Genomic DNA, 19872 nt, shown 5'->3' with positions numbered 1-19872 from the left:
AACTTGTAATTCCTGTTTGCAACAGATGTCTGCGAACGACCCGCATCTTATTTGTATGTGGTGTCTGGGCGAGCACCATGACTCCACGGACTGCGAAGCGTGCCAACACCTGAAGCCGAAGTCTCGGCGTGGGCGCCGTATGAAGCTTCTCTCGGCGCGGCTGTACAGGTCAGAATTGTCTCGCCCCCCGGCTTCTTCTTCAACGGCAGGTCCCTCTACTGTCCGGTCCCGCCGTCGTTCGGCCTCCGGGGTCCGGGCCGCCATTCGCCGCATGGTAAGTTGAGGCGCTTGTCGCCAAGGTCTTCGACCTCCCCTTCTTCTTCTTTTGTCAGGAGCAGTGGTTCCCGGAACATTCCGGAAGTGCGCTCCCAACAGTCGCCCTATCTGCCCTTTCCGGGTGTGAGGTCAACTCGGGCCCAAATGGAGGCATATGCAGCAGCTCTGCAGGCCTCCCTTGGGCCCTTTCCCGTTCCTAGGGCGTCCTCGGGGCCTCAACTTCTTGTGGGATCTCCAACGGACTCGCCAGTGGGTTCGCCCCCGGCGCCATTTGAGCCTCTGCCTCCCAGGGACGTCGGAGATGTGGTGCTGTTAGGGCGTGGCCTGGTTGGGTCCCCCTCTACAGTCCATGTGGAGCCGTTAGGGCGTGGCCCACCTGTGTACCCCCTCTGTGACCCAGGGCACCTCGGCCGTGCCGCATAGCCCCGCTGGGCTCCCTGCAGTGCCGCAGGTGGTTGCCGGTGCTCATAGCCCTGCTTTGAGCACACCCCGGGCTCCCGGTCGCCTGTCCGGAGCCGGGGTCGGCTCCGTGCCGGCGCCGGAGGCTCGCCTCCTCAGCTCCGTCTCCATTCCTTTCTCCGGAGTCAGAGCCTGTTGACACACCCCGTGCTCCCGGGCAGGCGGTCGCCTGTCCGGAACCGTGGTCAGCACCGTACCGGCGCTGGAGGCTAGCCTCCTCGGCTCCTCCTCCGCTCCTTTCTCCGGAGTCGGAACCTGTCACGGATAAGGGGAGCTTATCATAGTCTCGGCGGCGAGTCGATGCCGGATGCAGCCGAGTCGGCGGATGAAGACGCGGGGTTGGTGCCGACGCGCATCGCTTCTGCGCCGTGTCGGCGCAGAATTATGGACGCTTCGCCAGAGGCCTCTGGAGGGAGTTCGGCGCCGTCCTCTCGCCCAGCGTCACCGGACATACTGTTTCCAGTGCCCCCCCTTGGAATTTGTTGAGCTTCTTCAGGAGCTCCCAGATCCGGCAGGCTCTTCGCCTACCCAGGAGCCACGTCAGGATCCTCATTCTTCAATGGGACTCCCTTCCGTGGAACATTGGTCGCACCCTCACTGTCTTGGGGGGGGGGGGGGGGGGTCAGCTTACAACCCTCCCCCACTGACGAGTTGTTGTCACCTCCGCTAAGGGCCACCGAGGCCGGTGCAGCTTTTTTGAGGGTGGTCTCATTGGCCACCCGCATTTTAAACATACAACCCCTTCTGCACCCTTGTCTGTGGACCCCTTGCTTGAGGTCCTTCATCGGGGGTCCGGAAATGTGGAGCCGCTTCTTCCCTTTGAGGCTTCCCTTTATGATACCCTTTTAGGTACCTGGGTCCAGCCTGCTTCAGGTGACCCAGTGGCTCGTTCAGTTTTGCACCGCCACCGTCCAGCTCCGCATGATCCCCTTTGTCTTTTTGTGCACCCTGATGTGCAAGGGTTTGTGTTGCAAACTGCTTTTCCCTCCCTGCCCCCTCTAACGCTTCCTCACTCTCGGGAGTCCAGATGGCTAGAGTCATGGGGCAGGAACGTCTTTGCTTCCACTAGTGTGGCCCTACGGTCCGTAAATACAATGTGTATTTTGGCGCGGGCTACCTCTGCCCTGTGGGACTATGCAGAGTCTTTGCTTTCAGCCACCTCTGAAGGTGCTCGGGTTGATCTCCTTCGCCTCCTCCGGGATAGCTGCGACCTTTCAGAATTCACAATCCGCTCAGACTTAGATACTGCGGATTCTTTGGGCCATGCTATGGCGAGCTCTGTTGCCTTAAGGCGTCATGCTTGGTTGCGCTATAGTGTCTTCTCTGAAAATATCCGGGAGCGACTGGTTGACTTACCCTTTGATGGGGTTTTGCTGTTTGATGCTCACGCAGAGTTGGCGGTTCACCGGCTCCTTACAGGCTTTCGTCCTCCCACTTAGGTCTTCTTAGGCCTATCTTCCGTGGTGGTATTATTTCATTTCGCATCATTTAGATGCGCTCAGTGTTTAACATGGGCGGTGAACCTTATGTCTTCTTTTTCTGTGGTCAAAGGGGATTACCCTTTTATTGGCATCCCTTGGATGCGTTTTGCTTTGAGCTGCCTGTTGGCGTACTGTGGCCGTGTTCCACAGATTGCTGTGTCTGGTCCTCTGACTGTGGTATTGAGCCGGTGGCTCAGCTCGATAATGTCGTACGGCTCGGAAATCATGTTCATGGGTTCAGTTCGTTACTGCGCTCTTTTAGCTTGGCTCATTGCCCTAAGAGGTGTTCCCCATTGTTTGGGGTATGCATACTCCATGTGGGGTACTTGTATGCTATTATATAGCTTTGCTTATCTCACCTGGGCCTGGAGATCCTGTGGGCTCCAGGCATTGCTTGGGGGTCCGTTGTACGGTGCTCTATGTTTTTCCCTGGTGCCATATTCTCACGCCATGGTCATCCTGCCTGTTGCCTGTTCCACCTCCTTGAGAGGTTGCATGATCTCCTCTTCAAAAGCGGCTCCTACCTGCCCTTACTGTACTAGGTGTGCTCCGATAGGGATATGTTCATTCTCCTGGCTTGTTCTGTCTCTACATATTTATGTTTATACATTTATGTATGCGTGCCGGTTGCCTTGGTATTACCTTTCCTATGTCGCCACCTCTTTTCGAGGCTACGAGGTAAACACCAATATCTCCATGTGTGAAGGAGCTTTTCGGAGTTGTTGCAAGCAACCCATAGGTTCTTCCTTGGTTTCACTTCCTGGGGTGATTTCCCACTTTTGGCAAATGCCCCCTTTTAGATGTCCGACACTGTACGTGTCTATTCTGAAGTGTTTGGTCACGGATACGGAGGCTCTTTTCACGATTCGTTACCTTGGTATTTTTGGCCACATCCTTCGGATATGCTACTGCCTTCAAGTCTATATTGTGGGTTGTTTCTCACTTTGACTTCATACTGCCCGGTCGGGCAGTTTTATGCTTCTTGTGTAAGCCACTTTAAGGTCTCTGTGGCCATTTTGCCTGCTGCGTGTTCCTGCCTGCTTCAGCGGGTTTAAACTTGATGCTATTTTCCCTTTTTGGGATTGAATGTGCTCTTGGTGTGTTTCTTGTCCCGCCAGCGGTTCCAACCGCTTTGCTCAGATTCTAGCTCTTTCCTTTGTGTGTCTTGGCACGGGCTCCTTCAGCCTTCCTTCTATAGGCTAGTCTGTTAGGCTCTGGTTGCATCTCTTCAGGTTCTTTTCAAGCTTGGTCGATGTCTTCATCGTGCGCCATTACGCGGTGAGTTGTCTTGCTTCCTCTCTCTCTTCTTTGCTCTGGTATGGGGCTCATGCTGTTCATCCTGTCATTTTTTAATACCGGTATGGTGTATCGCCATTCTGGCACTTTTAGGATATCTGCCATCCCGTTATTTTTACTCTTCCGAGCTGCTTGGGTTGCTGTATGGCTGTTCCCCAACAGCCTCCCCCCTTTATCCGTCACTCTGTTGCCGGATCGGATGCTTGGCGGTTTTTGTTGTTCTGTCGCAGACCCACCTCCCCTTTGGGGTATGGCTGTGGTATCTATTCTAAGTTAAGGAATCTGCGGCTAGATGTCTATCAGATGTACGAGTCACTTACCTTCGGTAACGATGTATCTGGTAGAGACGTTGTCTAGCCGCAGATTCCTTAACGCCCACCCAGCCTCCCCGTTCTGCGAGGACCTTGCCAAGTGGGGTTCTCCGCTGACCCCCCGGTTACAGTTGGCATTGGCTTTTTCTCTCATGTGTGCTCACATTGTTGCATCCCTTTGAGGCTTGCCATAATACCACTGACTCCCTCTCAGGGGTTTCTGTCACAATAATACCGTTGGCTCCCTCTCAAGGGTTTCTTATCTGTAAAATTAGGCCTTTTCCATTGTCCTTCACCGGGAGATTCCTTTTCATTTTCTTCTTCTCCTGCTGTCTTTCCGCCTTCTCTGTTGGCTCAGGGTTCTGGGCTCCTCTACGGTAGTCTTCTTGGGGGCTCTGTTCACCTCTGTTTCAGACCTCAGTTCCTATAGAGAGGTGCTAGACTTTTTATTCCTATGGTGGACTGTTGTCTCTCTGTGCTCCATTCTTGCTGGACTGCGCAGTTCTACATGGTAGTGACAGTCTATTTTTGTCTGTTGTTCTGCATAGTAATAGTCTATTTCTGTCTGTTGATATTCTTCCCTTGTTGCACTTGGGAAGGCTCTTTGCTTAGCTTGCGAGGTTCTTTCTCACTGCCTTTTCACCTCTATGTAGGTAGTGTCTAATTCTGTCATTTACGGTGGTGTCTTGCTCCATCCTCTTTATTTATTCACAAATTTTCATCCATCACACACTGTTCCCATACTGTCACAGTTTTTTTTATTGGTGGCTCCGTGTTGTCGCGGAAAAGATTCTCCGAAGAACACGGACGTTGGCGCGCCGGGAGGGACTTATATGACCTCTGTGACGTCACGTACGTGAACGGCGTCAGGGCGGGGTCGTGTGGCGCCGTCCCCCGGCGTGCAGAGGTGCTGCTGCAAGGTTTTTTACGGATCCAGTCTGACGCCTGGGGATATTCTAAGGTAAGGAATCTGCGGCTAGACAACGTCTCTACTAGATACATTGTTACCGAAGGTAAGTAACACGTACGTTCAGCCTTGTTAATCTGAACGATCATGTAACACCTCCGTGACTTGCAATATCCTTATAATGTATGGCAGGTGGTCCTTTATCCCATATATAATATTGGTAGGTAAGCTCAACCGTAATAAGAAATGCAATCGGACAGCACCAGTAAATTCAGATCAACATCAATAGATTATTGTAGTAACAAGCCTGAATATTCTATCCTGCTGAATCCATTGGACAGTATTATCAAAACAGTGCTTCAAATACTGCCTGTGTTCTTTTATAGATGTATGCTTAGTAAATTCAGCCTTCATAAGAGCAATCTGCAAGTTCACCACACGAATTGATCCAATACTAACAGTCTTGGATGCTAAATCCTTAAGACATTTTCACCAAACCAGTATCTCAAACACTGTAGGAGGGACACACATGCACACACACTCATTCTCTCTCTCTTTATCTCTCTCTGCCTCCCCCGCCCCCAAAAGCAATACCCTTTCAGGCTTAGGTGCCGCATAAAGTATGCCAAAAAGGAATTGGGGAACTCTGTGTTGCTCCCACGTTTTAGGTAGAGAGCAGCTCCTGTATATAGAGCACTCTGCAACACCCTCAACACTCTAAAACTTCTCACCTCAAATGTCAGTTTTTTTTAAAGTAGACGTTTTAAGCATAGGATTAGCATAGTGCCATCCACTCCAAGCTACAAAAGTGACATTCTTCTGTCATTTTTGCAGCAAAGTTTTTAAGCATAGAATTAGCTATTGACATTCGCACAGAGCTGAAAAACGACAAAAGCCTTGTACAAATTCCTGCACAGTATTATAGCTTTGGACTGCTAAAATACTTCCATTCAAACCAACCTGGCATGAATAAAAGCAGTCTCTGACATGTGTTTCACTCTTATTAAAGTTCATCAAAGAGGCATAGCTTTGTCCAGAAACAAGGTAGCACCAAGTACAAGTGAAAGCAATACCCTTTAAGACTTATGGTGCTGCATAAATTATGCAAAAAAAGGAAGTAGGGAACTCCAGTTCCCAGGTTTTGGGTGGAGAGCATCTCCTTCATGTAAAACATTCTACAACACTTTGCTCAATTTGTTTGGAAACTAAACGGAGGAGTTAGCATCGCCAACTGCCGGCTCACCTGTCTCTCACTCGGCGCCCTACCACCACTCGGCGCACCCGCTTCGCGGGTGCCCCTTCGCCCGTTCTGAGGAGAGGCTCACAATCTACGCCTGGGAGGAGTATTGAGGAGGAAAAGCGGCATCAGGCGTGTGGTTGCAGCGGGGCTGCGAGCGTGCGGGGACTTCATTTCCCAGAAGTCCCTGCTAGACCGACGGCGAGCTTCCGGTCCGCTCTCCCTGCTGCCCCGCCCCCCGCCCTCCTGAGGCTTTATAACACCAGTTTGTAGTAAAATAAGCGGGACACTTTGCTCAATTTGTTTGGAAACTAAACGGAGGAGTTAGCATCGCCAACTGCCGGCTCACCTGTCTCTCACTCGGCGCCCTACCACCACTCGGCGCACCCGCTTCGCGGGTGCCCCTTCGCCCGTTCTGAGGAGAGGCTCACAATCTACGCCTGGGAGGAGTATTGAGGAGGAAAAGCGGCATCAGGCGTGTGGTTGCAGCGGGGCTGCGAGCGTGCGGGGACTTCATTTCCCAGAAGTCCCTGCTAGACCGACGGCGAGCTTCCGGTCCGCTCTCCCTGCTGCCCCGCCCCCCGCCTTCCTGAGGCTTTATAACACCAGTTTGTAGTAAAATAAGCGGGACACTTTGCTCAATTTGTTTGGAAACTAAACGGAGGAGTTAGCATCGCCAACTGCCGGCTCACCTGTCTCTCACTCGGCGCCCTACCACCACTCGGCGCACCCGCTTCGCGGGTGCCCCTTCGCCCGTTCTGAGGAGAGGCTCACAATCTACGCCTGGGAGGAGTATTGAGGAGGAAAAGCGGCATCAGGCGTGTGGTTGCAGCGGGGCTGCGAGCGTGCGGGGACTTCATTTCCCAGAAGTCCCTGCTAGACCGACGGCGAGCTTCCGGTCCGCTCTCCCTGCTGCCCCGCCCCCCGCCCTCCTGAGGCTTTATAACACCAGTTTGTAGTAAAATAAGCGGGACACTTTGCTCAATTTGTTTGGAAACTAAACGGAGGAGTTAGCATCGCCAACTGCCGGCTCACCTGTCTCTCACTCGGCGCCCTACCACCACTCGGCGCACCCGCTTCGCGGGTGCCCCTTCGCCCGTTCTGAGGAGAGGCTCACAATCTACGCCTGGGAGGAGTATTGAGGAGGAAAAGCGGCATCAGGCGTGTGGTTGCAGCGGGGCTGCGAGCGTGCGGGGACTTCATTTCCCAGAAGTCCCTGCTAGACCGACGGCGAGCTTCCGGTCCGCTCTCCCTGCTGCCCCGCCCTCCTGAGGCTTTATAACACCAGTTTGTAGTAAAATAAGCGGGACACTTTGCTCAATTTGTTTGGAAACTAAACGGAGGAGTTAGCATCGCCAACTGCCGGCTCACCTGTCTCTCACTCGGCGCCCTACCACCACTCGGCGCACCCGCTTCGCGGGTGCCCCTTCGCCCGTTCTGAGGAGAGGCTCACAATCTACGCCTGGGAGGAGTATTGAGGAGGAAAAGCGGCATCAGGCGTGTGGTTGCAGCGGGGCTGCGAGCGTGCGGGGACTTCATTTCCCAGAAGTCCCTGCTAGACCGACGGCGAGCTTCCGGTCCGCTCTCCCTGCTGCCCCGCCCCCCGCCCTCCTGAGGCTTTATAACACCAGTTTGTAGTAAAATAAGCGGGACACTTTGCTCAATTTGTTTGGAAACTAAACGGAGGAGTTAGCATCGCCAACTGCCGGCTCACCTGTCTCTCACTCGGCGCCCTACCACCACTCGGCGCACCCGCTTTGCGGGTGCCCCTTCGCCCGTTCTGAGGAGAGGCTCACAATCTACGCCTGGGAGGAGTATTGAGGAGGAAAAGCGGCATCAGGCGTGTGGTTGCAGCGGGGCTGCGAGCGTGCGGGGACTTCATTTCCCAGAAGTCCCTGCTAGACCGACGGCGAGCTTCCGGTCCGCTCTCCCTGCTGCCCCGCCCCCCGCCCTCCTGAGGCTTTATAACACCAGTTTGTAGTAAAATAAGCGGGACACCTTGCTCAATTTGTTTGGAAACTAAACGGAGGAGTTAGCATCGCCAACTGCCGGCTCACCTGTCTCTCACTCGGCGCCCTACCACCACTCGGCGCACCCGCTTCGCGGGTGCCCCTTCGCCCGTTCTGAGGAGAGGCTCACAATCTACGCCTGGGAGGAGTATTGAGGAGGAAAAGCGGCATCAGGCGTGTGGTTGCAGCGGGGCTGCGAGCGTGCGGGGACTTCATTTCCCAGAAGTCCCTGCTAGACCGACGGCGAGCTTCCGGTCCGCTCTCCCTGCTGCCCCGCCCCCCGCCCTCCTGAGGCTTTATAACACCAGTTTGTAGTAAAATAAGCGGGACACCTTGCTCAATTTGTTTGGAAACTAAACGGAGGAGTTAGCATCGCCAACTGCCGGCTCACCTGTCTCTCACTCGGCGCCCTACCACCACTCGGCGCACCCGCTTCGCGGGTGCCCCTTCGCCCGTTCTGAGGAGAGGCTCACAATCTACGCCTGAGAGGAGTATTGAGGAGGAAAAGCGGCATCAGGCGTGTGGTTGCAGCGGGGCTGCGAGCGTGCGGGGACTTCATTTCCCAGAAGTCCCTGCTAGACCGACGGCGAGCTTCCGGTCCGCTCTCCCTGCTGCCCCGCCCTCCTGAGGCTTTATAACACCAGTTTGTAGTAAAATAAGCGGGACACTTTGCTCAATTTGTTTGGAAACTAAACGGAGGAGTTAGCATCGCCAACTGCCGGCTCACCTGTCTCTCACTCGGCGCCCTACCACCACTCGGCGCACCCGCTTCGCGGGTGCCCCTTCGCCCGTTCTGAGGAGAGGCTCACAATCTACGCCTGGGAGGAGTATTGAGGAGGAAAAGCGGCATCAGGCGTGTGGTTGCAGCGGGGCTGCGAGCGTGCGGGGACTTCATTTCCCAGAAGTCCCTGCTAGACCGACGGCGAGCTTCCGGTCCGCTCTCCCTGCTGCCCCGCCCCCCGCCCTCCTGAGGCTTTATAACACCAGTTTGTAGTAAAATAAGCGGGACACTTTGCTCAATTTGTTTGGAAACTAAACGGAGGAGTTAGCATCGCCAACTGCCGGCTCACCTGTCTCTCACTCGGCGCCCTACCACCACTCGGCGCACCCGCTTTGCGGGTGCCCCTTCGCCCGTTCTGAGGAGAGGCTCACAATCTACGCCTGGGAGGAGTATTGAGGAGGAAAAGCGGCATCAGGCGTGTGGTTGCAGCGGGGCTGCGAGCGTGCGGGGACTTCATTTCCCAGAAGTCCCTGCTAGACCGACGGCGAGCTTCCGGTCCGCTCTCCCTGCTGCCCCGCCCCCCGCCCTCCTGAGGCTTTATAACACCAGTTTGTAGTAAAATAAGCGGGACACCTTGCTCAATTTGTTTGGAAACTAAACGGAGGAGTTAGCATCGCCAACTGCCGGCTCACCTGTCTCTCACTCGGCGCCCTACCACCACTCGGCGCACCCGCTTCGCGGGTGCCCCTTCGCCCGTTCTGAGGAGAGGCTCACAATCTACGCCTGGGAGGAGTATTGAGGAGGAAAAGCGGCATCAGGCGTGTGGTTGCAGCGGGGCTGCGAGCGTGCGGGGACTTCATTTCCCAGAAGTCCCTGCTAGACCGACGGCGAGCTTCCGGTCCGCTCTCCCTGCTGCCCCGCCCCCCGCCCTCCTGAGGCTTTATAACACCAGTTTGTAGTAAAATAAGCGGGACACCTTGCTCAATTTGTTTGGAAACTAAACGGAGGAGTTAGCATCGCCAACTGCCGGCTCACCTGTCTCTCACTCGGCGCCCTACCACCACTCGGCGCACCCGCTTCGCGGGTGCCCCTTCGCCCGTTCTGAGGAGAGGCTCACAATCTACGCCTGAGAGGAGTATTGAGGAGGAAAAGCGGCATCAGGCGTGTGGTTGCAGCGGGGCTGCGAGCGTGCGGGGACTTCATTTCCCAGAAGTCCCTGCTAGACCGACGGCGAGCTTCCGGTCCGCTCTCCCTGCTGCCCCGCCCCCCGCCCTCCTGAGGCTTTATAACAACATCCTACTCCCGCAGCGCGGGACGCAGCCCGGGCTAAGACTGGGCAAAGACAGGGCCGTTTTAGGCCGTTAAAGACCGGGTAAGACTGGACTGGGCCCCCCCTCTTACATCTGAGACAGGCGTTTTTTTGCTCTGCCTTCTTTAACGTACACACTAGGTACCATACTAGCGATTTTTGCTTAGTTGACTAGCTCTAGTTTGAACATTTGTAGTAGTTGGGATAGGATGCCGAGGGCTTCTAGGAGTAAAACTGCACACGGGGATGTTCATACATCTGGCCCAATTGACCAGTACATCACCAGGGCAAATGAAGCCATCAACCAAGGCATTTCGCTCTTGGAGCGGAGGGTATCGCAGGATTTGGCCTTAGCAAGGCGTTCCTCTATAGGCCCTTTGGCTTTAGCCAAGACACCCACTACCCCTAGGGACCTTAGACCTCTTGTTGAAATCCAGGCTGAAATTCATGGCGTGCCAAACACGGTGGATCTCTCGGCCTCATTGGCTCTTTCGGACATGCACTCAAGCGAAGCTCTCGAGAAGACGCCCGATCTTTTCACCAGTCCAAGGCAGGAGCTTCCCACTGTTAACCACCCAAGGGGGAAGAGGGAGGGCGCCATTCCAAAACGGAAGAAGCCTAGGGAGGTGGAAAAATGCAATGGTAAACCCAAGAAAAAAATCCCGCCTATTCGGGTGCAAAGCAAAAGCATACCTAAACAGAGTAACCTACCAAATTCAGCCACTGACATAACTGCTCCGCCCACAAACATAACAACTCTTGGTGGCCTTGGTAGTTTGGGCGAGGGCTGCAAAGTCTGTGAGGCCAAAAACTCATTTTTATCTAGATTAGAAGAGCTTATCAAAGACTTTATGCAACCCATTGCACTATCTCTTTCTAACATTGAAAAACAGTTATCCTCAATGAATGTTTTCCCCAGGGTCCAGTTGGGCGTTGGGCTGGCTACCCATGAGGTATCGCAACCAACCCCCACAACCTTGAGAACGGAGCGGCCAGTGGCAAATGCACCCTCTCAGGTATTAAATACAAGATTAAAGCCACTGCCAGTTCAAATAAAGAAAGTTGTGGAGCCCCCTAAACCCCCCGGCCCTGCCAAAATCTCGGAAAACACTCTACCTAAATCCCCAGGGCCAACACACCCTAATGATAATACCAGGGGGGAGCACGGGCACCACATACATTTACCAGTAGATGCAGATCCATATGTTGTGATCCTGACCGGTGTTCCCGAGTTAAGGCCCAAAACTGAGGAACCAACGTGGGCCCTAAAAAACAAGGTCCAGCATTGGCTCAATACCAACAGACCGCTCCCACCCTCTTGTGGTAGTAGGATCCTAATGGTGCGAAGGGCCTCTTGGGTGGGAAGCGAGAAGAAAACAAGCCAAGGGGACTGCATCATAGTTAATTTTGACAATCCATGTACGGCGGATTACATTTGCCGTCGTGGCATGTGGCCTAAGCACGATGGAATAAAGGTGAGAAGGCTCTCTTCCTTTTATCCTCCCACAAACTATTGGACCGACATCCCTGATAGGAACATGCCACAAATAAAAAACTGGAATTTAAGAAGGGAGCGGAGCGATTGGCCGGATCACGAGGGCAGAGACGCAGCTCTCTCTGTTGGCTGGAGAGGTTTACCACTCGCTAACAGATTTAGCTGTTTAGAGGAAGTGGATTGACCATCACCGGGTCCAGTAAATGGCCCTGAGGTCATTGAACTCGATAGTCCCAAATCATCCCAGCCCCTAGATAGTCTTGTCTCCCAAAACAGTATTGATTCCACCAAGACTGCCTCATCCCCGAAATTAACTGCTCAAGAAACTCCGCAGTCCTCTGCTCTAAGCCCATGCTCCACTGAGACCACAGGGCATGGGAGCATACCGCCTAAGCTCTCCACAGAGCTTGTGCCCCCCGTTTTATCTACGCCCCCTATTGTCCATCAAGGTGCCCAAAAAAATGTCGGTCATGATCCTCCTGGTACTCTAAAAATTCTAAGTTGGAACCTTGCTGGCATCCACAGGAAATTATGCCTTCCGGAGTGGAATGCCTTAGTAGAGGCACACACGATCTGTTTATTCCAAGAGACCTGGAGTTTAGAACCTTTACACCGGGTAGGTTATGTCACCTATTTTGTCCCTGCAGTTCTTGCTAGAAAGGGGATAGGCCGTCCCTCTGGAGGCCTACTCATTTGGATAAGCATAGCTCTAAATCTTCGTATTGATACAAAACAAATCAATTGTCCTGACATCCTAGGAATCTCCCTGAGAGGTCCCCAAAGGGGATTCATTCTTGATGTACTTAATGTATATGCCAGAGGTGCTAAGTGTGGCTCTACGTCCCAGACAGTCTCCATTCTTGACACGATATTGAGAGAAAATACAGCCCGAGCCAAAGTTCTGGTCGCGGGCGACTTTAATTGCACCTACGAGCCCCTGATTCAGGATGACGCTTCTGACCCGGCTGAGGAGGACGAAAGATGGGGCATCCCGTCTTTGGCCATCCCCCCGGTTAAAAAATGGTCTGCAACTGCGATCCAGCTGAATGCTTTAACGCTGGAGTTCGGCTTGAGAGCTGCCAATGGCCGCACACGCTCAGATCCTATGGGCGCGGCCACCTTTAACAGACCTAACTGCACCTCAAGGATCGACTATATCATGTTAGATCATTTCCTCTGGGGTTTTGTCCAGGATATGGCTGTTTTGCCCACCGTTGAAAGCGATCATAATTCGCTTTCCTTGTCCCTTAGGAATCCCTGGCCCAACGATAGGATCAAAACATCTCCTAAGGCAGCTAACAAAACCTTTGTCTCCTCTTGTGGGAGACGTCTGAAGTGGAGTTTGGTTTCCAAGGATGAAACCAAACTCAACACTATACACACATTGCTTATTGCCTCACAAATGGAGTTGGACAACAGTGACCCGGCCTTCTCGATCCCTGGCCGGGTCACTTCCATCTTCGAGGAAACCCTTAGGTCTATTGGGAATGTGTTTTCTAAAGAGGAACATCTGGTCAAGAACAAGATAACTAGGAACCCTAGGGCGAAACATGACTGGTATACATCTGCCTGTAGACATGCAAAATCACTCTTGATTAAGGCCATCAAAAGCAAAAATCAAGGAGCAATTCAGGGAGCTAGGACATCATATAAGAAAACCCTTGCAAGCGCTAGAAAGGAGTGGGAGCTTGAATACTGGTGCTCCTTAAAAGAGGCCAGTTTGGGGAAAGATTCAAGGCGTTTTTGGGATGCAATTAGAGCTAAAACAAGACCTGATAGTGAACTTATCACATGCAATATCACAAGTCAAGCATGGGTCGACCATTTTACCAAATTGTATGCTAGCCGCACTGGGGAGATTCTTGAAACTTCCCCGATAGACACCTCTAGTGATGATTTGGTTCGGGGGGTGGCGTTAGCAACTCCCGACCTCCCAATAAGAAGCATAGACTATGAAATCGACACGTTAGGCACAATCACGACATTCAATGACTGGGGGGTAAATTTGGCAGATTCTGCTTTTACGATCAAAGAAGTCGAGTATGCAATTGGCAACATTAGGCCCCAAAAAGCAGCCGGCTTAGATGGTATCCCCGGGGATCTCCTACGTTCGGATATTCCGAATTGGGGCAAATTCATTTGTTGTTTGATCAATGCCATTAGTAGGGGAGCTCCTATTCCGGCATCGTGGAAAGGGGCGGAGGTTGTCCCTATTTTTAAAAAGGGGGCCAGGGACGACCCGTCTAACTATAGACCCATAAGCCTGCTGGATATAACCCAAAAAGTAGTCGGGAAGGTGTTGTTAGTCAGATTATCACAATGGATCGACGAAACCAATGTCCTTTCCGACTACCAGGCAGGATTTAGAACAGGCACTGGTACTATTGAACAGACATTTAGATTGTTACTAGTGTATTGGAAGGTGGTGGTCCTAGGCAAGGGCAGTCTTTATCTCGCATTTATCGATTTAAAGACTGCCTTTGATTTGGTACCCAGGGAGACCCTCTGGAGAGTACTTGCTGACATGGGGGTGCCCCACTACTTACTTTTGTTAATTGCAAGGTTGCATGAAAACAACTTTGCCCAGATTAGATGGGGCAGGGATGGAGAGAGAACTAGTAGAATCCCGGTTGAGCGAGGGGTCCGCCAGGGATGTGTTCTAGCCCCCACCCTTTTTTCCTTATATGTGAATGGTGTGGTTGAGCATCTGCTGAACGATCCTTCAGATGAACCATCCCTGGCAGGGGAACGTATCCCTACCCTCCTCTTCGCAGACGACACCCTTTTACTCTCCAAATCCCCTATGGGCCTCCAAAAATTATTAAATAACTTCCAACTCTTTTGCGCTAAACGGGGCCTGGTAATCAACACTGACAAAACGAAATATCTTGTGATGAACCCCCCCAAAAAACTTGTGCGCCCTTTGAAATTAAATGCCGTACCCTTGGGGAGGGTGGATGTGTTTGATTACCTAGGGATCCGTTTATCTCATAATATGCAATGGGCCCCCCACTTAAGCAAGATGTTGCTAGCCCACAAGAGAGTAACAGGGGCCCTACTGAAGGAACAGCGTTCCTGTGCTATTAGACCTATAGCCCCTGTTATGGAAATTTATGCAGCAAGGGCAGTCAGCTCTGCTCTTTACGGGGCTGAGCTGTGGGGTTCATGCAATACTAGTGAGTTGTCAAGAGCTGAGAGAAAGTTTTGTAGGGCCATCATGTCACTCCCTCAAGGTACTCCAACGACCCCACTGATGCTCGATCTAGGTTGTCGTCCCATTGACGACCTGGCGAAACTTCGCCCTCTACTGCTATGGGCCCGACTATGGCGTGTCCCGGAACTAGCTAAATATGCCAAAGGCCTCTCCGAAGTTATGTCACTCCCGGGATGGCACAAGATAAAGTGGCTGAGCGACATGAAAATCCTCTTGTGCAATCTCGGCCTAAGCGCAGCATGGGAAAACAGGTCTTCCCCCCCGAAAGCTACGCTCAAGTCTCTATATTGGAATTGGATTGCGACCCAAAGAAAAACGAATTGTACATTGGGTAGACTCACGGAGGACTTTCTGGAATTCAAGGACCAGCCGATCCGGGAACTGTATCTCGACATTATTGAGAGACCTCATGATAGATCTCTTTACTTCAAATTTAGGACCGGGACTCTCCCACTTTATGTTTTTACTTCCCGGTGGAATCCCCCTGCCCAGACCACTGAATTTTGTCCTTTTTGTATATCCAGACAAGAGTCTGTGGCCCATTTTTTATTTGAATGCCCACAGTATGTATACCCAAGAAGAAGATGGCTCAAGCAATTGTGCCGTTCCTTAGGCACTAGGCACTACATTGAGGCGTTACGTATTTTAATGTCTGACTCCCGCCCTCTGTATGCTTGCGCCCTATCAAAATTTTTATCTTGGGCATGGCGCATCAGAAGCAAAAGGCTTAAAGAAATTGTTTAATCCGTTCTTAATATCTATTTATGATATGTTTTACTCTTATTGTAATACTAGGATTTTAACTTAAATGAATTTAAATTCTTTTTTAATTGTAAAGCTTTTATGATATGTTTTTATCGAAATAAAGCCTTTGACTGACTGACTGACAACACCACCAAAACTCTAAAACTGCTCACATCTAATGTCTATTTTTCTAGCAGAGTTTTTAAGGATAGGATTACCATAGTGCCATCCATGTTGAGTTAGCGAAGTGACAGTATTTTGCCATTTTGTCTTTAAGCTTAGGATTAGTTGCTCTCCACCCAAAACTTGGGAACCACCAAGTTTATTAAATAAGACTAAGAATCAGATGTTCACAGGTCTTATCTGTATAGGAAATTAAGTCAGACACTGCCATGTGAATGTATCCAGTGCCGAACAAACCCTTGTGAATTTCGGGTACCTGGTGGTACACCACACATGTCCTTTCCACTCAATCATTAATCATCAAACTATACTTATGGCCTCCTCTTATGTCCACAAGTAATTGTAAGGTTCAACTACAACCTGTTGGCCTCTACTGCTAGAAAACACCTTTATTATTTCGTATTTGTACAGCGCACTATCACCTTGCAGGCATCCTGGCGCTAAGCAACATAAAGACTGTTTTATGTGGGCAGAAACAGCAAAGCAGGCAGCAATATTTTAGGGGCTGGGAAATAGCCAGGTCTTTAATCTCCTCCTAAATGGGAGGAGGTCACTCACCATTCTTAACTCCAGCGGAAGCGCGTTCCAAAGTCTGGCAGCTATCACACTAAAGGCTATGCCTCCAGATCTAGTTTTCTTAAATCTAGGTACTATCACCAGTCTAGCAGATTCAGAACGCAAACATCTCCCTGGAATATACCAAACAAATCTTTTCTGCAAGGCGACAGGACCAATCTCGTGCAAGGCCTTGAACACCAGGCAGAGAGATTTGAACTGAATTCTCTGTCTGATAGGGAGCCAATGCAACTCCGACAGGGCCCGGGAAGATGACGCATAACTCGGCCAGCCTAGCACCAGCTTGGCCGCTGTAGACTGGATGCGCTGCAATCTATCTAGTAGATAGTTCGAAGAACCCAGTAGCAGCGCATTACAGTAGTCCAGTCTACTCCATATAGTGCCCTGAACCACTAGAACTCGAGCCTGAGAAGGCATTAGCGGAAGAATTTTTCGCAGAGTTCGAATCATAGCGAAACAACTTCCTACCAATTGGTTGACCTGAGCCTCCAGCGTTAACTTGTTGTTAAACATAACGCCCAGGTTCCGAACCTTCTCCACAGGGCGTAGAGCTTTAGGGAGATCCAAGGGCCAAAAATTCTCCGGCAACATTGGAGAGGCCTTCCCTGCAGAGAGATAAAGAACCTCAGTTTTTCCAGCATTAAATTGTAGGGAGTTTACTTTTAACCAATGAGACATCGCCCTCAGACAATCATGAAATGCCTTTAAGGAGGTCGACTCATCTCCCTTCATGGAGAGAATTAGTTGCGTGTCATCAGCATAATTTACAATCTTAATATTATACGCCCTAATGACGGCCATCAGAGGAAGCATATAAATATTAAAAAGGATCGGGCTAATTGCAGAGCCCTGGGGGACACCATGCGTGATCTTAGAGAAGGAAGATTGATAAGGGGGCAGGGCCACTGCTTGACTCCTCCCGGAAAGAAAAGATTGAAACCAACAGAGGGCACAACCAGACACCCCAACCTCTTCCAGCCTCCTCAACAAAATCGCATGGTTGACCGTATCGAATGCGGCAGACAGGTCAAGCAGAACAAGAGCTACTGTCCGGCCCCTGTCTGCCTGCATTCGAAGCTCGTCCAATACGGTCACCAATGCCATCTCCGTGCCATGCGCTGGCCAAAACCCAAATTGTACATCCTCCAAGATATTATTACTCTGAAGATGTTGTGAAAGGTGATTTCCCACCACTCTTTCTACAATTTTAGCCGGAAACGGCAAAAGAGAGATGGGTAATTACTAGGGCTCGCCGGGTCCAGTGTAGACTTCTTCAGCAGAGGCGACACAAGTGCCTGCTTCCACTGCGAGGGAACCACACCACTGGAAAGAGACTGATTGCAGATCAGCCTAAGTATGGAAAAAAGCTCCACTTCAAATTCCTTCCAAACTCTCGGTGGCAGAGGGTCCAGAGGTGAACCTGACATAACCCCTAAAGTTACCTTACTAAAGTCTTCTACTGAGAGGATCGAAAATTCGGTTAATAACTTCCCACCAGGCAGGCTCTCAGGGAGGATAGGCACTCTGGGCTGGTCAGGGTGTTTAAGATTTTAAAAATACACCTCGGTCTATTCTGAGCCTTTAGTATAGTGCTAGAGTAGTAATTAGCTTTAGTCAAATATATTTCTGTCTTATAGGACCCAATCAAACGTTTCCAACTAATTTTTTCCTGATCGTTATAGCTCCTCCTCCACTTCCTCTCCGCCTGCTTACACTCCAGTTTACATTTTTTTAGTTTGTCATTGAACCAAGGTGCTGAAGCTCTTCCTACCTTCTTATGCACTTTAAATGGGGCAATTGAGTTTAGGACGGAGGAAATCTGTCCACAAAAGGAGGCATAATTCTCCTCCACTTGTCTGCCTAGAGAAAAACAGTCTTTCAAATCAAAGACCGGGGCTTGACCTCTGTTCCTTAGAAGGGTCTTCCAGTCCCTACTAACATAATTAGTAACAGAGCTCCCTGCTTGAGCATTAACACAAGGCATAGATACCAAAAATGTTACCAAAAAGTGATCAGTCCAACCCATTGGCAGAATACCCACAACATTAAGAACTTGATCCCCAGAAAAAATAGGATCGAGTGTATGACCGTCCTTATGAGTAGCCTCATTCACCCGCTGGTGAAGGCCCAAGCCTATACTAGACTGAAGGACATTGTTATAACCGGAGGCCAAAGACCCATTCATCCACAAATTGAAATCACCTAGCAACACTACCCTAGCGTGGGTAGCGGCCAGGTTGGTAATGGCCTCCAACAATAACTGCTGCTGCCGCAAACATAACGCCCCCGGAGGTCTATAACAGACCACCCCAGTTAAAAAATAGCCCTGTGCGTCATTGATAACAATTCCAAATAGCTCGAATCCCTCAATTGTGTCAATCTCTAGTACCACACAATTCCAAGAGTCTTTGTAAATTACACCGACTCCTCCTCCTCTCCCCCTCAGTCTAGGTTTGTGTAGGATTTTAAATCCAGGAGGGCAGGCCCAACCTGGCTCCACCTCACACGCAGGGTTGGTCCAGGTTTCAGTCATAAATAAAACATCTAATTCTTGGAGCTCCAGTAGCAACTGAATTTCAATGCAATGCTTTGGGAGTGATCTCACATTGAGCAGTCCACAAATAAGGTTCCCCTGTCTCAAAAAGTCAGAGACCGGAAGGGCAGTCTGTTCCAAAGTGAATGTGCCCAGCCCCTCTGCCGCCACTCCCAACCTACGCAATTCCATACTGGAGTAATTTACAGAGCTACTATCTCCACCCAAATCCAACTTACCCCCGGCCCGAGCAGCATCGCTGGCGCTGAGCGTGACCTTAGCGCGGACGGGCGCAGACGGGCTTGCCTTAGGCGCGCCGCCGGTGCGTTCGCGCCAGCATTCACTATATGCAGCTCGGGTCCGGTAAGCTAGACCGCTAACCCGACAAGATGGCGGTGCCCCTCAATCGGGAACCGAGCGCTAGGATAGAAGGAAGGAACCCAGTGAAGGTTCCGAAAATTGCAGTTCTGCCCGTTTTTAAGGTAAACACACACACTATGTTAAAATATTCCCCACAGAACAATAAAAGTTTTCCCCCCAATTAAAATTTTTCCCAAAAGTGCAATTGCAAAGTAGACCATGTTAGCTGCTCCCCACTGAGTCAACAACACACATACAGCCTCGGATATTGTTTGAATCCCTTGCTTTAAGGCACTCCTTGCTGCTGCTGAGTACATGAGAAGGAGCCTAGGGGTGCTACTCTCCTGGACTATGCCATTCACCTCTGTGAAGTAAGCCCTTATTATTCCACTATCCCCATCTGAGTGTGTGGAAGGCTGGTGGAAGTACACTGCAGAATCCCTCCCACCTTCTGTTGGGGAATTGGGATGGCCTCCGATCTGCATCTTCTTCTGATGCTGTTCTCTGCTAGTTTGACCAGGACAGTGTATCCAGACCCATCCTGCAAAGAGTCCTACAGGAACAGATATGCTGCTTCTAGCCATATATAGGTAAGACAAAGCTGGAAATTGAGTAGATTTCTCCTTGACCATTACACACCTTGATGTCTTCAACTAAATTGTTATCCCATTCCCTAAAATCTTTGGAGGGATAGCATTCAGTTGCTCCTTACATGTGGGAAGCCACTCGCATTTCAATTTTTCAAAGATGGATTGAAGAAA

The 19872-nt window shown here is 51.0% G+C and overlaps 1 protein-coding gene across 3 annotated transcripts in view; it reads left to right on the top strand.

The window, feature by feature from the left end:
* SGSM3 (small G protein signaling modulator 3) overlaps nt 1-19872 on the top strand; it is a 276018-nt gene that overhangs the window by 115666 nt on the left and 140480 nt on the right. The gene's annotated exons all lie outside the window — the stretch shown is intronic.

This window comes from Triturus cristatus, chromosome 4_2 (genome assembly GCF_964204655.1).
Source record: "Triturus cristatus chromosome 4_2, aTriCri1.1, whole genome shotgun sequence".
Taxonomy (NCBI): Eukaryota; Metazoa; Chordata; class Amphibia; order Caudata; family Salamandridae; genus Triturus; species Triturus cristatus.
The sequence above is the reverse complement of the archived record's forward strand: the minus strand, read 5'-3'. Positions and strand labels throughout refer to the sequence as shown.